This window comes from Pinus tabuliformis, chromosome 1_2 (assembly GCF_031772625.1).
Source record: "Pinus tabuliformis cultivar Carrire ecotype Pingquan chromosome 1_2, CPIR1, whole genome shotgun sequence".
NCBI lineage: Eukaryota > Viridiplantae > Streptophyta > Pinopsida > Pinales > Pinaceae > Pinus > Pinus tabuliformis.
Window position 1 is genome coordinate 395271717 of NC_142298.1, and position 13340 is coordinate 395285056.

General features: G+C 40.8%; 1 pseudogene; it reads left to right on the top strand.

Moving 5' to 3' along the window:
- Positions 1 to 482: 482 nt before the first annotated feature.
- LOC149206023 (pentatricopeptide repeat-containing protein At1g52640, mitochondrial-like) overlaps positions 483 to 13340 on the top strand; it is a 46257-nt pseudogene continuing 33399 nt past the window's right edge.

The window sequence follows — 13340 nt, forward strand, 5'->3', positions numbered from 1 at the left end:
CCAATCACAAATGAATGCAAGATAAGTTTAAAGGTTACCTGGTGATTTTGGGAAGATTTGAACGGTCGAATTCGGCAAATGGCAAAGCTTGCTTCTTTTCTTCACTCCTTGTGCTCTCAACTCAAATGGTGATAATGGTGAGTCAAAAAACTATTTTATAAGCTTTGAAAATGTCAAATTTTTTCAAAACTTGATTTTGTTTTGTCTCATGTAAATTTTAACTTGGGAGCTTGGAATGTCGAGAATGGTTTGATTTTCAGGACATTTTTGGACGCTTTTTCGACAGTTTCGAGACAGTTCCATGACTGCTGACCTATCATGGCAGGTATCATTTTCTCACTGGAATATAGATTAGGGAAGCCATTTTTCCGTTGCATTATGCATGCTAGCCTCCATTTTTCGATACACTTGCCATAGGATCGATCCCATCATGTTATGGTTCGTAAACCATCTTCACTCGCCGATTTTTAAATCATGACACAATGGTAGAGCCATCCTTTTTCATGGGCATCATGGTTAGTACCTCACTGAAATTTGTTGCCCATGTTGCTTCGATTTGAGTAGGCTCGGGAGTCCTCTGTAGTCCTGCCATGACTTATGCAATGAAGACTCATTCCTCTTTGCTTCTTCGCTTCGTTCTGGCCTTATACCCTAGAGGCTTCTTAGTGTTGAGTTGTACTATGGCATTGCATTTTGACCATTTGCACCTTTTGGCCTTGAGCCGGCTTCACTTGGACTCATGTTTAAGCCAACTTTTGACCATGATGTTTGCAAAATCAAACTTGCATCCCCTTGACTTCTGCAACTTGACACACCCTGACCCGTGGAAGGAACACATCTTTGAGTGTCTTTGACCAGTTTTCGCCTCCTTGCATTGAGCATAGGATTGTTCCAATCCCAGTAACTAGATCATATGTTTCACCGACACTCATTCTTTCCACTATACTATAGCATTCTTTTATTACTTTTCCAGCTTAAAGAAAAAGACAAAAAAAATTATATATTATGGAAAAAGAGTGGGAATGAGACAATATTTCCACTTATTGTTGGTAGCTAGAGTCAGTCATGTCGCCCTTGAACAAAGCACTCAAAACAAACTATCCTCCATTTGGGTGGGATTTTGTTTGACTTAGGTACGCTTTAACCTTGTTATTGAGTCAGTTATCCCCCGATTGGTTATCTCTTCCAATCATATGGAGGGTTCATTCGTGCCTCCTGCATAAAAAACTTATACAAAGTCATCATATGCTGCCACATAGTCACACTAAGTCGTGCTTTTTGTTCAAGGGAAGTTAGCCTAAGTCGGCTTCTCTGCGGTGTCTCTTCATTTTTCAGTTGGCCATCCCTGGTTGTAAGTGTCTTGTCTATCATCACATCAGCTATGTTGGTCCTTTACTTGTGCCGGTTTGAGAAGGTCTCCATTGACTTCTTGCTGGTGAGTCTTGTCGTTATCAACGACAACATATTGCTCTGAGGAGGGCCTAAAGCTGCACCCTGGCCCTATTTTCATTATTGATAGGTCACCTTGTGCTCAGCATCGATCTGTATCATGTTTCTTTGACTGAGTGGTTTCCCTTGTGTTCGACACCAGCTTACACTATCACACATTGGGATTCATGCAATACCTTGGTTTCCATTTGACCCTATTGGTGGATACCTCGCCTCTATGTCAGCTTTCATTATTGGTTGGTTCAGAGGATTTCTATCGTGCGATAGCCACATCTTGTGTATGCGGGAAACATGCTTCGGTCGGGTTACTACATCTCTTTCATCTGATTCCTTCCACATTATTTGCATATGGGTTATACTCACGCTAGATTGATGAAGGATGCCTTAATGCATTCCTTCTAGCGGATCTTTCCCTATCGACTACGACTCATTTCTCTGGGGTAAAGATCTAGATTCCATTTGGCAGTACCTTGGGGTTTGCAGTCATTAGTGGCAGATCCTTCACTATCGACAGTGGGAAATCATCATTGTCTCCTGATTGATAGATTCTTATAGGTGTTCGACTCCAGTTCATCTATTCACACTTGTTAGATCGTACTGGGTACCTTAACGCTTATTATCATTATCGATGAGTAGTCTCGCGTTTGTTAACGGTATACATCAATGACCAGTAATCAAATGATTTCTCACATGGTCGACTTCAGATCATTTATTCCCATGGTGTAGAAATGTACCACGGTGGTCGGTGAAGACCTCAGGTTGCATCAACATTCATTGGTTCACTTGACAGTTGCTCCTATTGCTGCTAGTTGATACCACTCCACCTTATATGTTGCAGTCATTCATGGTGACATTCTATATGCTGGCACCTGAGTTTGCAGTGTAGTACCATCTTACTCCATCATGTTCATTTGGTACTTTTTGGGATCAGTCTTTGATATCAGTGATCAGCTCCATCCTTCAGCATCATTGACATTCTTATATGTGATATTCAGACTTGTACTTGTTCGATCATGATCAGATGACTGATTATGTATTTTCCAGTCTTCTATACTTGTATACTTATTGGATCCGCTTGTACTTGATATGCAGACATGCTTTACTTTCTCTAAGCATGGGTATGCCCGCCTCATACCGTGTTTCTTTTTTATCTCCTTTTTTGGCTTGGCAGGCTAAACTTTGGTGAAGTCCTTCTCAATTTTTGACAGATTTCCTTTCCATGCACTTACTTAATACATTTCGACCATCATGTATCCCTTCTGATCTCATATATTAGGGGGCATCTGTTATAGCTCCAAATCTCACTCTTGATGTTTGTGATGCTTCACTCATGACCTAGGGCAACCCCTCCTTCTAGACCTAGTCCAAATACTTAAAAAACAATGTTTTACTCCCTATACGAGAGATTTCCCTAAGCTAAATGCGTGTGTACGCCATCCTGTGTATACCCAACCCGCATATATGTCTTAAAACACTTAAAAAAATTAAATCTCCTTAATTTCGAGTGGAGATCACGGGTTTTACCTATTGATTACCTATTAGTGCCCGTGGCCCAAATGTTCCCAACGAATTCCCAACTAAAAAACTACTTTGAGAGAAGTATAAAAAGGCTTCAATGGTAAGGCCTAAGGGAGGAGAGAATAGAGAGAAAAATCACTCTGCTGAGATTATCCCTGATAAGGTCTGAAAATCCTTGTGCTTCCAGCACTTCCCCTATTACGGTAAACCCTTGTTTCCTTGAGTTATGATGTCTTTTCACTAGTTGAGATATCCTTGTGTGAGTCATGGAAGGAGCCTTTTGAAGACTTGGGATTGGACGAATCCGGAGGACGGTTCCGCTTGGAGCCTGCGAGAGGAAGATTCAGGTGATATCATTCCTTGTTTTATTTTAGCTATCTACAATAAAGAAACATTTGTCTTGTTCCCGAAATCAATCTTCTTCATGCTTATAATGTTGTCATTATGGTTTGCATATGAATAGTTATTTCAAATGTATAACTAACTACCTTTCAATATGCTATAAAGTTGATTTCTTTATAATGCTTGGTCCATATACTTCTATGCTTCTTTGAATTGGTTGTTTTGCAAGTTGAAGGATCAAAAGGAACTCCAAGAGGGTTTGGACCCTGGCTAGATCTACCCGAACGAAGGACACCCAAGTGCACCTCTCTTCACGTAGTTTGCTTATATTAGTATCATGGCTGTGTGGAATGCTTTTTTTTCATTGTAGATAACCCCCACTCTGCTAGGGTATTGACCCAAGACCCTAGGGGACTTTGTCCCTTAACAATGGTGGGAAGAAGATTGACAAATCTAAAGTGAGATGATTTAATTGTCATGAGGTGGGCCATTATGCAACTAATTTTCCATTGAAGAAATCCTCGAAGGGATCCTCGAAGGGATCATAAGGTGAGGCACTAGCCTCTCAGTTCGAAATGGGTTTTATCCTCATCGCATGCATGGTTTCATCGATGGTGGGTTATGTTTGGTATCTAGACAGTGGAGCCTCATTCCACATGACCGGCAATAAGATTTTATTCATTACCTTGGAGGAGAAATACCACAAGATGCGCATAGAGATGGGTGATGATGGAAAGTACCGTGTTTCAGGTGAAGGTGTTGTGTGTGGAGCATGATTGTTCAGAGGTCTTTGTTTCAGTCGGATGTATACCCCAGGAAGTTTTGTACACTCTCCACGTCGGGGGGTGCGGGGGGCACTTTTCCCCCCCGCGGGGGTCCGGGGGGGGGCCCATCCCCCCGGCTGGGGGGTCCAGGGGCCAGCGGTCCCCCGGCAGGGGCTCGGGGGCAGCGCCCCCGAAGCCAAAAATAAATGTAAAATTGCCTTGTAAAAGTATAGTAATTTATAGTCAATCTGGGCCATTCATTAGGCGGATGATCTGACGGTAGAACTTATGTTTAGTTTAGGGTTTTTTTCCCTAGAAGGCAACCCCTCTCTTTGTATGAGGGCATTGTATTTTTGAGGCTGTGTGATAGATGTGTATTCTATGAGCGAGAAACAGAGAGCTGAGAATGTGAGAGAAAACAGAGGATATTACAACGGATTTGTTGTAGGTTGTATCTCTTCATTTTGCTGGATAATAGAAAGGAAGGACTGGTTGTTCGGGGTGGACGTAGCCCAAACTGGGTGAACCATGTATATCTGTGTCTCTCTTGTTTTGTGCATTTTCTGTGTTTATATTTTTGCAATATTTTATGTGTTCCATTGCTCTGTAATATATAATTTTCTAACAACTGATATCAGAGCCGAAGGTATATTTGGCTGATAAACTCGCAGGAAAGAAGGGTTCCTTGTTCGAGTGGGAGCAATGGCGGAAGATGGTAAGTTTAGGGTCGAGAAATTTAACGGCCAAAACTTCTCGCTGTGGAAGATGCAGATGGAAGATTATCTATATCAGAAAGATCTATACCTACCATTGGGCGGAAAAACAAAGATGTCGACGGGTATGAAAGATGAAGAATGGAACCTTCTTGATAGAAAGGCACTCGGAACAATACGGTTGTGCCTTGCTGCGTCAGTCGCCTTCAACATTTTGAAGGAAACCACGACAGAGGGTTTGATGAAGACGTTGTCGAAACTATATGAAAAACCCTCGGCCTCAAACAAGGTATTTCTTATGAAATGGTTATTTAATATGAATATGTTGGAAGGTGGATCTGTTGCAAACCATTTAAATTATTTTAATACAGTTACAAGTCAATTAAGTTCTGTAGGGGTAAACTTTGATGATGAAGTTAGAGCTCTGTTATTCTTGTGCTCATTACCAGAAAGTTGGAATGGTTTGGTAGTGGCCATTAGTAACTCCGTTTCTGGATCTAGTACTTTAAAGTTTGATGATGTTGTCGGTGCTATCCTTAGCGAGGAAATGCGACGGAAAAGCTCCGGTGAGACATCGGGAAATGCTTTGAGTGCAGAGTCTAGAGGAAGAAAAATGGAAAGAGGAAAGAGCTCAGGATATCGCAATAAATCAAGGAAAGGCTGATCCAAGTCTAGATCGGGGATAGTGTTCTGGAAATGTGGAAAGAAAGGACACCTAAAGAAAGACTGTAGATCTCAGAAGGGAAAAGAAGGAGATGCATAGCAAGAAAACAATCATGAAGGAAATGTGACAGGTGAGGTGTTACAAGATGCTTTGGTTCTTTCTTTTGAAAATATTACTGATTCCTGGGTGGTAGATTCAGGGGCTTCATTCCATGCCACACCTGATAAGAAATACTTTCATGACTATGTTCAAGGAGATTTTGGACAAGTTCGTCTGGGTGATGATAAACCCTGTAAAATCGTTGGAATGGGTAAGGTTCTTGTAAAACAGCAGAATGGAAACCAATGGCTATTAAAGGAGGTAAGGCATGTTCCAGATCTAAAGAAAAATCTGATTTCAACAGGGCAGTTAGGCAGTGAAGGTTGTGTGACAACTTTCACAGATAAAGCTTGGAAGGTCACTAAAGGAGCCCTGGTAATAGCAAAAGGCGAAAAGGTTGGTACATTGTATTTATGCAATGGTATTTCTAACTCTGTTAATGCTCTAACTTCCAAAGGAGCAGATGCAGCATTATGGCATCATAGGTTTGGACACATGAGTGAAAAGGGGATGAAGATTCTTCACTCAAGGAATTTGTTGCCGGGTTTGAAGAATGTTGATTTGGACTTCTGTGAGAACTGCATTTATGGAAAACAGAAGAGAGTTAGATTTCTCAGAGTTGGGAAAGAAAAGAAGAACGAAAAATTAGAGCTTGTGCATACAGACGTATGGGGACCTGCTTAGGTATCATCTCTCGGAGGCTCTCGTTATTATGTTACTTTTATTGATGATGCAACTAGAAAAACTTGGATTTATTGTATCAAGAATAAATCTGATGTATTTGATACTTTCAAGAAATGGAAAGCTTTGGTTGAGATTGAGACAGGAAAGAAATTGAAGTGTCTTAGATCAGACAATGGAGGTGAATATTGCAGCAAAGAGTTTGATAGGTACTATTCAGAGCATGGAATTCGCAGAGAGAAGACAGTTCCAAGAACACCACAAGAAAATGGTGTGTCAGAAAGGATGAACAGAACAATCATGGAGCGTGCAAAGTGCATGAGATTGCATGCAGGATTGCCTTTACAGTTTTGGGTAGATGCTGTAGATACTGCTATTTATCTAATAAACAAAGGGCCTTCAAGTTCCTTGGATGGTGGTGTTCCGGAGGAAGCATGGACAGGTAAAAAGGTAAACTACTCTTTTTAAAAGCCTTTTGGTTGTGAGGCCTTTGTCCATATTGATAAAGAAAATAGAACAAAGCTTGAGGCAAAGTCAAAGAAATGTACCTTGGATATGGTGTTAATGATTTTGGTTATCACTTATATGATTATGAAAATCACAAAATCATTAGGAGCAGAGATGTAATATTCAATGAAAAGGTCTTGTATAAGAATCAGTTGCAGGAAAAGAAGCAAGAAAAAAAAAACAAGGAATACGCAGTTCTTGACGAAATCACTGAAAAAGTAAAGGTGCCTGAAAATAATAATAATCAACAACCACAACAACAACAACCACCACAACAGCAACAGGCACCCCAAACACCCGAAAGTGGTGTTAGAAGATCTACCAGGATAGGTAGACCCCCTGAACGTTACTCTCCTTTATTATATTATTTATTGTTGACTGATTCTGGTGAACCCGAATGTTATGAAGAAGCAGTGCAGGTAGAAACCAGGAAGAAGTGGGAGCAAGCCATGAAAGAAGAGATGGAATCCTTAGCACATAACCAGACTTGGGACTTAGTCAGGTTGCCTGCAGGTAAAACAGCATTGCAGAATAAATGGGTTTACAGGCTGAAGGAAGAAGATGGAGGAAAACAGAGGTATAAAGCTAGACTTGTGGTGAAGGGGTTTGCACAGAAGAAAGGTATTGATTTTGATGAAATATTTTCTCCTGTTGTTAAAATGACTTCAATCAGAACTATTTTAAGTCTTGTAGCAGCTGAAGATTTGCATCTTGAGCAATTAGATGTAAAGACAAACTTTCTCCATGGGGATTTGGAGGAAGAGATATATATGCAGCAGCCACAAGGATATGAGGTGAAAGGGAAGGAGAAGCTAGTTTGCAGGTTGAAGAAGAGCTTGTATGGCTTAAAATAGGCTCCAAGGCAGTGGTATCTAAAATTTGACAAGTTTATGTCTGAACAAGGTTATACTAGATGTCACTCTGATCATTGTGTTTATTTGAAAAAGCAAAATGATGGCATCTATATTATATTGTTATTGTATGTAGATGACATGCTTGTTGAAGGATCTAACATGCAGGAAATAAATGTGCACAAAAGAAAATTGGCAAATTCATTTGCAATGAAGGATTTGGGAGCTGCAAAACAAATCCTTGGTATGAGAATAACTAAAGACAGGAAAAATTGTAAATTAACATTGTCTCAGAATGAGTACATACAAAAGGTGTTGAAAATATTTAACATGCACAATGCAAAACCAGTTAGTACACCTTTTGCTAGCCATTTCAAACTTAGCAAGGAAATGTGCCCAAAGACCCAAGAAGACATGGATTATATGTCTAAAGTTCCATATGCATCAGCAGTTGGAAGCTTAATGTATGCAATGGTCTGCACAAGGCCTGATATTGCACATGCAGTGGGAGTTGTAAGAAGGTACATGAAAAATTTAGGAAAGGAACATTGGATGGCAGTGAAATGGATTCTCAGATATTTGAAAGGTACCACAAATCAAGCATTATGCTTTGGTGGTTCAAACATCTGCCTACAAGGATATGTTGATGTAGATATGGCAGGTGACAGAGATAACAGGAGGAGCACTACAGGATATGTATTTACTGTTGGAGGAACAACTGTCAGTTGGGTTTCAAAAATCCAAAGTGTTGTTGCACTTTCAACAACAGAAGAAGAGTATGTTGCTGCTACAGAGGCTAGTAAAGAAATGATTTGGTTACAAAGGTTTATGGGTGAATTGGGTAAGGAGCATGATATGAGCACGTTATACAGTGATAGCCAAAGTGCCATTCATCTTGCAAAGAACTCAACATTTCATTCCAGGACTAAACACATACAGCTCAAGTACCATTTCATACGATCAGTGTTGGAAGATGGAGAATTGAAGCTGGAAAAGATACACACTAGCTAGAATCCTGCAGATATGCTAACAAAAGTTGTAACCAGGGAGAAACTGAGAACATGCTCAGTTTCAATTGGTCTTCAAGGATGACGATGAAGATGAGAAACAACCAGGTCCAAAGAGGAGTCATTGTCCAGCAAATGAAGCAGTGGTGGAGTTGCTACAATCATTCTCCAAGTGGGAGATTGTTGTGTGTGGAGCATGATTGTTCAGAGGTCTTTGTTTCAGTCGGATGTATACCCCAGGAAGTTTTGTACACCCCTCCACGCAGGGGGGTGCGGGGGGGACTTGTCCCCCCCGCGGGGGTCTGGGGGGGGGCCCATCCCCCCCGGCTGGGGGGTCCGGGGGCCAGCGGTCCCCTGGCGGGGGCTCGGGGGCAGCCCCTCGAAGCCAAAAATAAATGTAAAATTGCCTTGTAAAAGTATAGTAATTTCTAGTCAATCTGGGCCGTTCATTAGGCGGATGATCTGACGGTAGAACTTATGTTTAGTTTAGGGTTTTTTGCCCTAGAAGGCAACCCCTCTCTTTGTATGAGGGCATTGTATTTTTGAGGTTGTGTGATAGATGTGTATTCTGTGAGCGAGAAACAGAGAGTTGAGACTGTGAGAGAAAACAGAGGATATTACAGTGGATTTGCTGTAGGTTGTATCTCTTCATTTTGCTGGATAATAGAAAGGAAGGACTGGCTGTTCGGGGTGGACGTAGCCCAAACTGGGTGAACCATGTATATCTGTGTCTCTCTTGTTTTGTGCATTTTCTATGTTTATATTTCTGCAATATTTTATGTGTTCCATTGCTCCGTAATCTATAATTTTCTAACAGAAGGCACAGTTGTGTTTCAAAGGGAGCATGGAGCTCCTATCACCCTGACTAATGTAAAGTATGTGCCTGGACTGAAGAATAACCTGGTATCTGTCGTGATGTTGGAAGACAAAGGCTATGATGTAGTCTTCAGTAAAGGAAAGGCATTCATAAAACACATAGCCATGGGTTAGACCAAGAGGATTTCGATTCGAGTGAAGAATCTCTACAAGCTAGAGGTAGTTGAATGTGCTGCATTGAGTTCAAAAGTAGAATTGGTGCAAATCCAACACATTGGCAAGTTATGGCATAGGAGGTTGGGCCACTTGCATCATGGGGCCTTGAAGATAATGTAGTAGATCTATACCGGACTTACCAAAGGCAAACTTGAGAAAGTGGACACATGCAAACATTGTACCTTGGGTAAGTATGCAAAATCTTCCTTTAATGATCGAGATAGTCAAGCTGAAGCAATCTTAGAGCGAGTCCATACAGATGTGTGTGAACCATTCTCGACGACATCCACCGTGAAACAAAGGTACTATGTGATTTTCATTGATGATTTTTCTTGTAAGTGCTTGATCTATTTCATATAGAAGAAGTATCAAACCTTCTCAAAGTTTTGTGAGTTCAAAGCTTTGGTTGAGAAAGAATCCGGGAAGAAGATCATGGCCCTGAGAAGTGATAATGGTGGAGAGTATGTCCCTCAAGAGTTTAAGGACTTCTATGTAGCAGAAGGAATTAAACAGGAGTTGACGGAACCCATAACCCACAGCAGAATGGGGTGGCCGAAAGGAAGAACAGAATTGTGGGGGCAGATCGGGTAATGCTCCATGACCAATGCCTACCACTTCATTTGTGGGCTGAGGCATGCAACACAATGTTCTATTTGTAGAATAGAAGCCCACATTTCATACTTGGGATGAAGACACGAGAAGAAGATTTCTTCGGGAAGAGACCAGATGTGAGTCACTTCAGGATCTTTGGCTCATCGTTGTTTTTCCATGTGACCAAAGATGCCTGGAAGAAGCTTGAGCTGACAGCTGAGTTGGGGATACTTGTGGGGTACACTGATACACCCCACAACTATCTAATGTACATGCCTATGAGTCAGAGGATAGTAGTTCGCAGAGATCTAAAGTTTGATGAGCAGAAGGCCATGCGAGTTTCCCTTGAGAGGGAGATCCAACTACAGGTTGTGGAGGAACTTTTGATTCTTAAGGAGGAGGATCCTTAGACTGATGCAGAGCAGCCGCATGCAGAGGTTCCAGGAGTGGAGACATCCACTCAAGCAAAGTCTTCCAGAGATGGATGGAAGCGCACGAGAGAAGCTGACAGATTGTTGTCAGATGCGAGAGAGAATGTGGGAGAACCATCTTCTCAGCGCAGATAGAGGAGGTCACCTAATAGGTACACTGGATACATGGCCCTTGTTGGGGAATGTGTTGAAACCAAGCCATATTCATTTGAGGAAGCAGTGCAGCAGCTGATTTGGGTTGATTCTATGGTGGAGGAGTATGACTCCATAGTTCGGAACAGTGTTTGGGATATGGTTCCGAGACCGAAGAACAAGTCATTTGTGAGTTCCCATTGGCTTTACAAGGTAAAGCAAGCTGCTGATGGTAGTGTGGAAAAGAATAAGGCAAGTTTTGTTGCCCATGGCTTTTCACAAGTAGAGGGATCACATGTAGCCATACCTCGAGATATGAGGTGGGGCGATGTGAAGTGATAGTCCCAAGACGGTTGAAATAGGGTAGGGTCCATTGAGAGGTTTTAACTCATGGATTGTACCTTGCTACAGGAGCCCAAAGTACATAGTAGCAGGACGAATCAGTGGGATTGATGCAGTCAGAGATCAAAGTGACAGAGGCTAGAGCAGTCAAATATTGAAGAGCACAGAGAAGGATTGACAACAGTGCAGAAAGGCTGAGTTAGCAGAAGCACAGAGTTTTCAGTTGACAAAGGCAATAGTAGTCAGAGACTTTGATGACAGATGCATCATACTGATTCAGGTTGGATATATTTTGTTTCTAGAGTTTCTAGAGCAACAACACTTGAGAGAAATGTTGCATGCATAACATTCCAAAGGTTTGGGATTGGGATCGAGTTGAATGCCTTTCTTGTTGAGAGGGAGTGTTGGAAATAACAACAAGAAATGCTAAAAATAGCATTGCTAAAGATAGCATTTCAGGATATTCTATTTTTAATTTGTCCATGAATTAAAATTGAGAATTAAAATTCGAATTTAGTCTCACCTGCTGTTTGAAAAATAATTAATTAATTCATCTTGGATGAATCAGTTGGAGAAATTCAAACATGAAGTCTTTGTGAAGTCATGCAACAGTTATTCCTTTGATTGAGGAAGTTATCCCTTAATTAAGGAGATAAGGATGAGTTGTTAATAGTTAGCTCAGTTAATTGAGTTAAGTCCAGTTAGATTAGTTCCAAACAGTTTGTGGAACTAATTGTGAGTTCAGTTAGTTAATGCATGCATGCATGAAACTAGTGTACTTCAGATAACTGAATATTCTCTCATAAATAACTCATGCATGTCAGTACAAACAAAGACCTAGTTGTGATTAAAGGCAAGGATAGTGTACTATCAGTTGCAAGAATTTTCCTATAAGAAAATCTCTTGCATGCAGAAGGAATTCATTCATTGAGATTTGCATAGTTTTAGAGTATGTTGGAGTAGTGTGTGAGATCAGTGTCACACAAGGTTACAGCAAGAGAACCAGGGAAAACTGTGCAAGGAAATAGGGGTCTTGGAGGGCAGAGGGAAAGGCATATGTGTTATCTATTCTATCTATGAGCAACAGTGATGGATTGTACTGAGAGCTGGATAGCCGTGAGAGTTAAAGTTGTGTGTAATCCTGATATATTTCCATTTGTATGATAATACAGATAGCGGGGTTTTTAGCTGAGGCTTTCCCCGAAGTATTCTTCTGTGTTTCACGTGTATGATTTCTTCTTCTCTTTTATATGTGTTCCAACTGATCTTGATCAAATTGATTAAGCTTCCACAAAGTTTGATTGTAGAAGTAGATATAGTATTTTTCTTTAGTTACATTGCATTATCAAGTGATCTACAGTGAGAATTTCTACATGATAGATGCCTAGTGTTCTGTCTACCTATTTTCTGTTGCTGCATAGATACGTGGAATATTATGACCAACATCCCCAATAGTATGCACCTCTTGTGCACTGTATGTCTTAGGCCTTCCACCCTGATGCTGCAGACAATCTCTCCTAAGATTCTCCTCACCACATGTTCAACACTCCAACTGACCAGTGCCCTCACCTCTATGTTGCTACTGCTACGGTTGTGATCCATGTCCCTGTCTAGCTCCATTAAATCTATTTTTTTGTGCCACATGTTCTTTCCCATCTGCATTCTAAGGCATTGTTCTCTTAGGTTGTCATTTACTTCTACCTTTATCCTTTCCCTTCCATCCATGCTAAGATTCATTCTTATGCTTTGAATGCTCATAAAAATTCTTCAATTTCCCAATAACTTCCTCAAGAGACCAGGGCTCATCATACTCAATCCGATCTCTAAATGCTAATGGAAAAAAACTAACAAATATTTGAGCTTGAGCCTTCTCATCAGTAAGATATGATGCATACCTCAAGAGCTCCAAAAACTTGGTCATGTACTCTTCATCTATAATTGATACCATCTTTATCTCATAGAATTCTTTAGCCTTACTATCATAGTACCTCTCTGAAAAGTACTTCTTTCTGAAAATCCTCTTGAACTCTTGCCAGCTCAAGTCATTTGTCCTTATGTGTTTGACCTGCGTAACATCTTCCCACCAGATGTTAGCTTTACCTTTCAAGCTGAAGATAGTTATTTTTGCCTTCATGTTATCTGTGTAATCATGCAACTCCAAGAGTTTTTTCATTCCAAGTATCCAAGCCTCTACATCTTCCAACTTCTTCACATCTC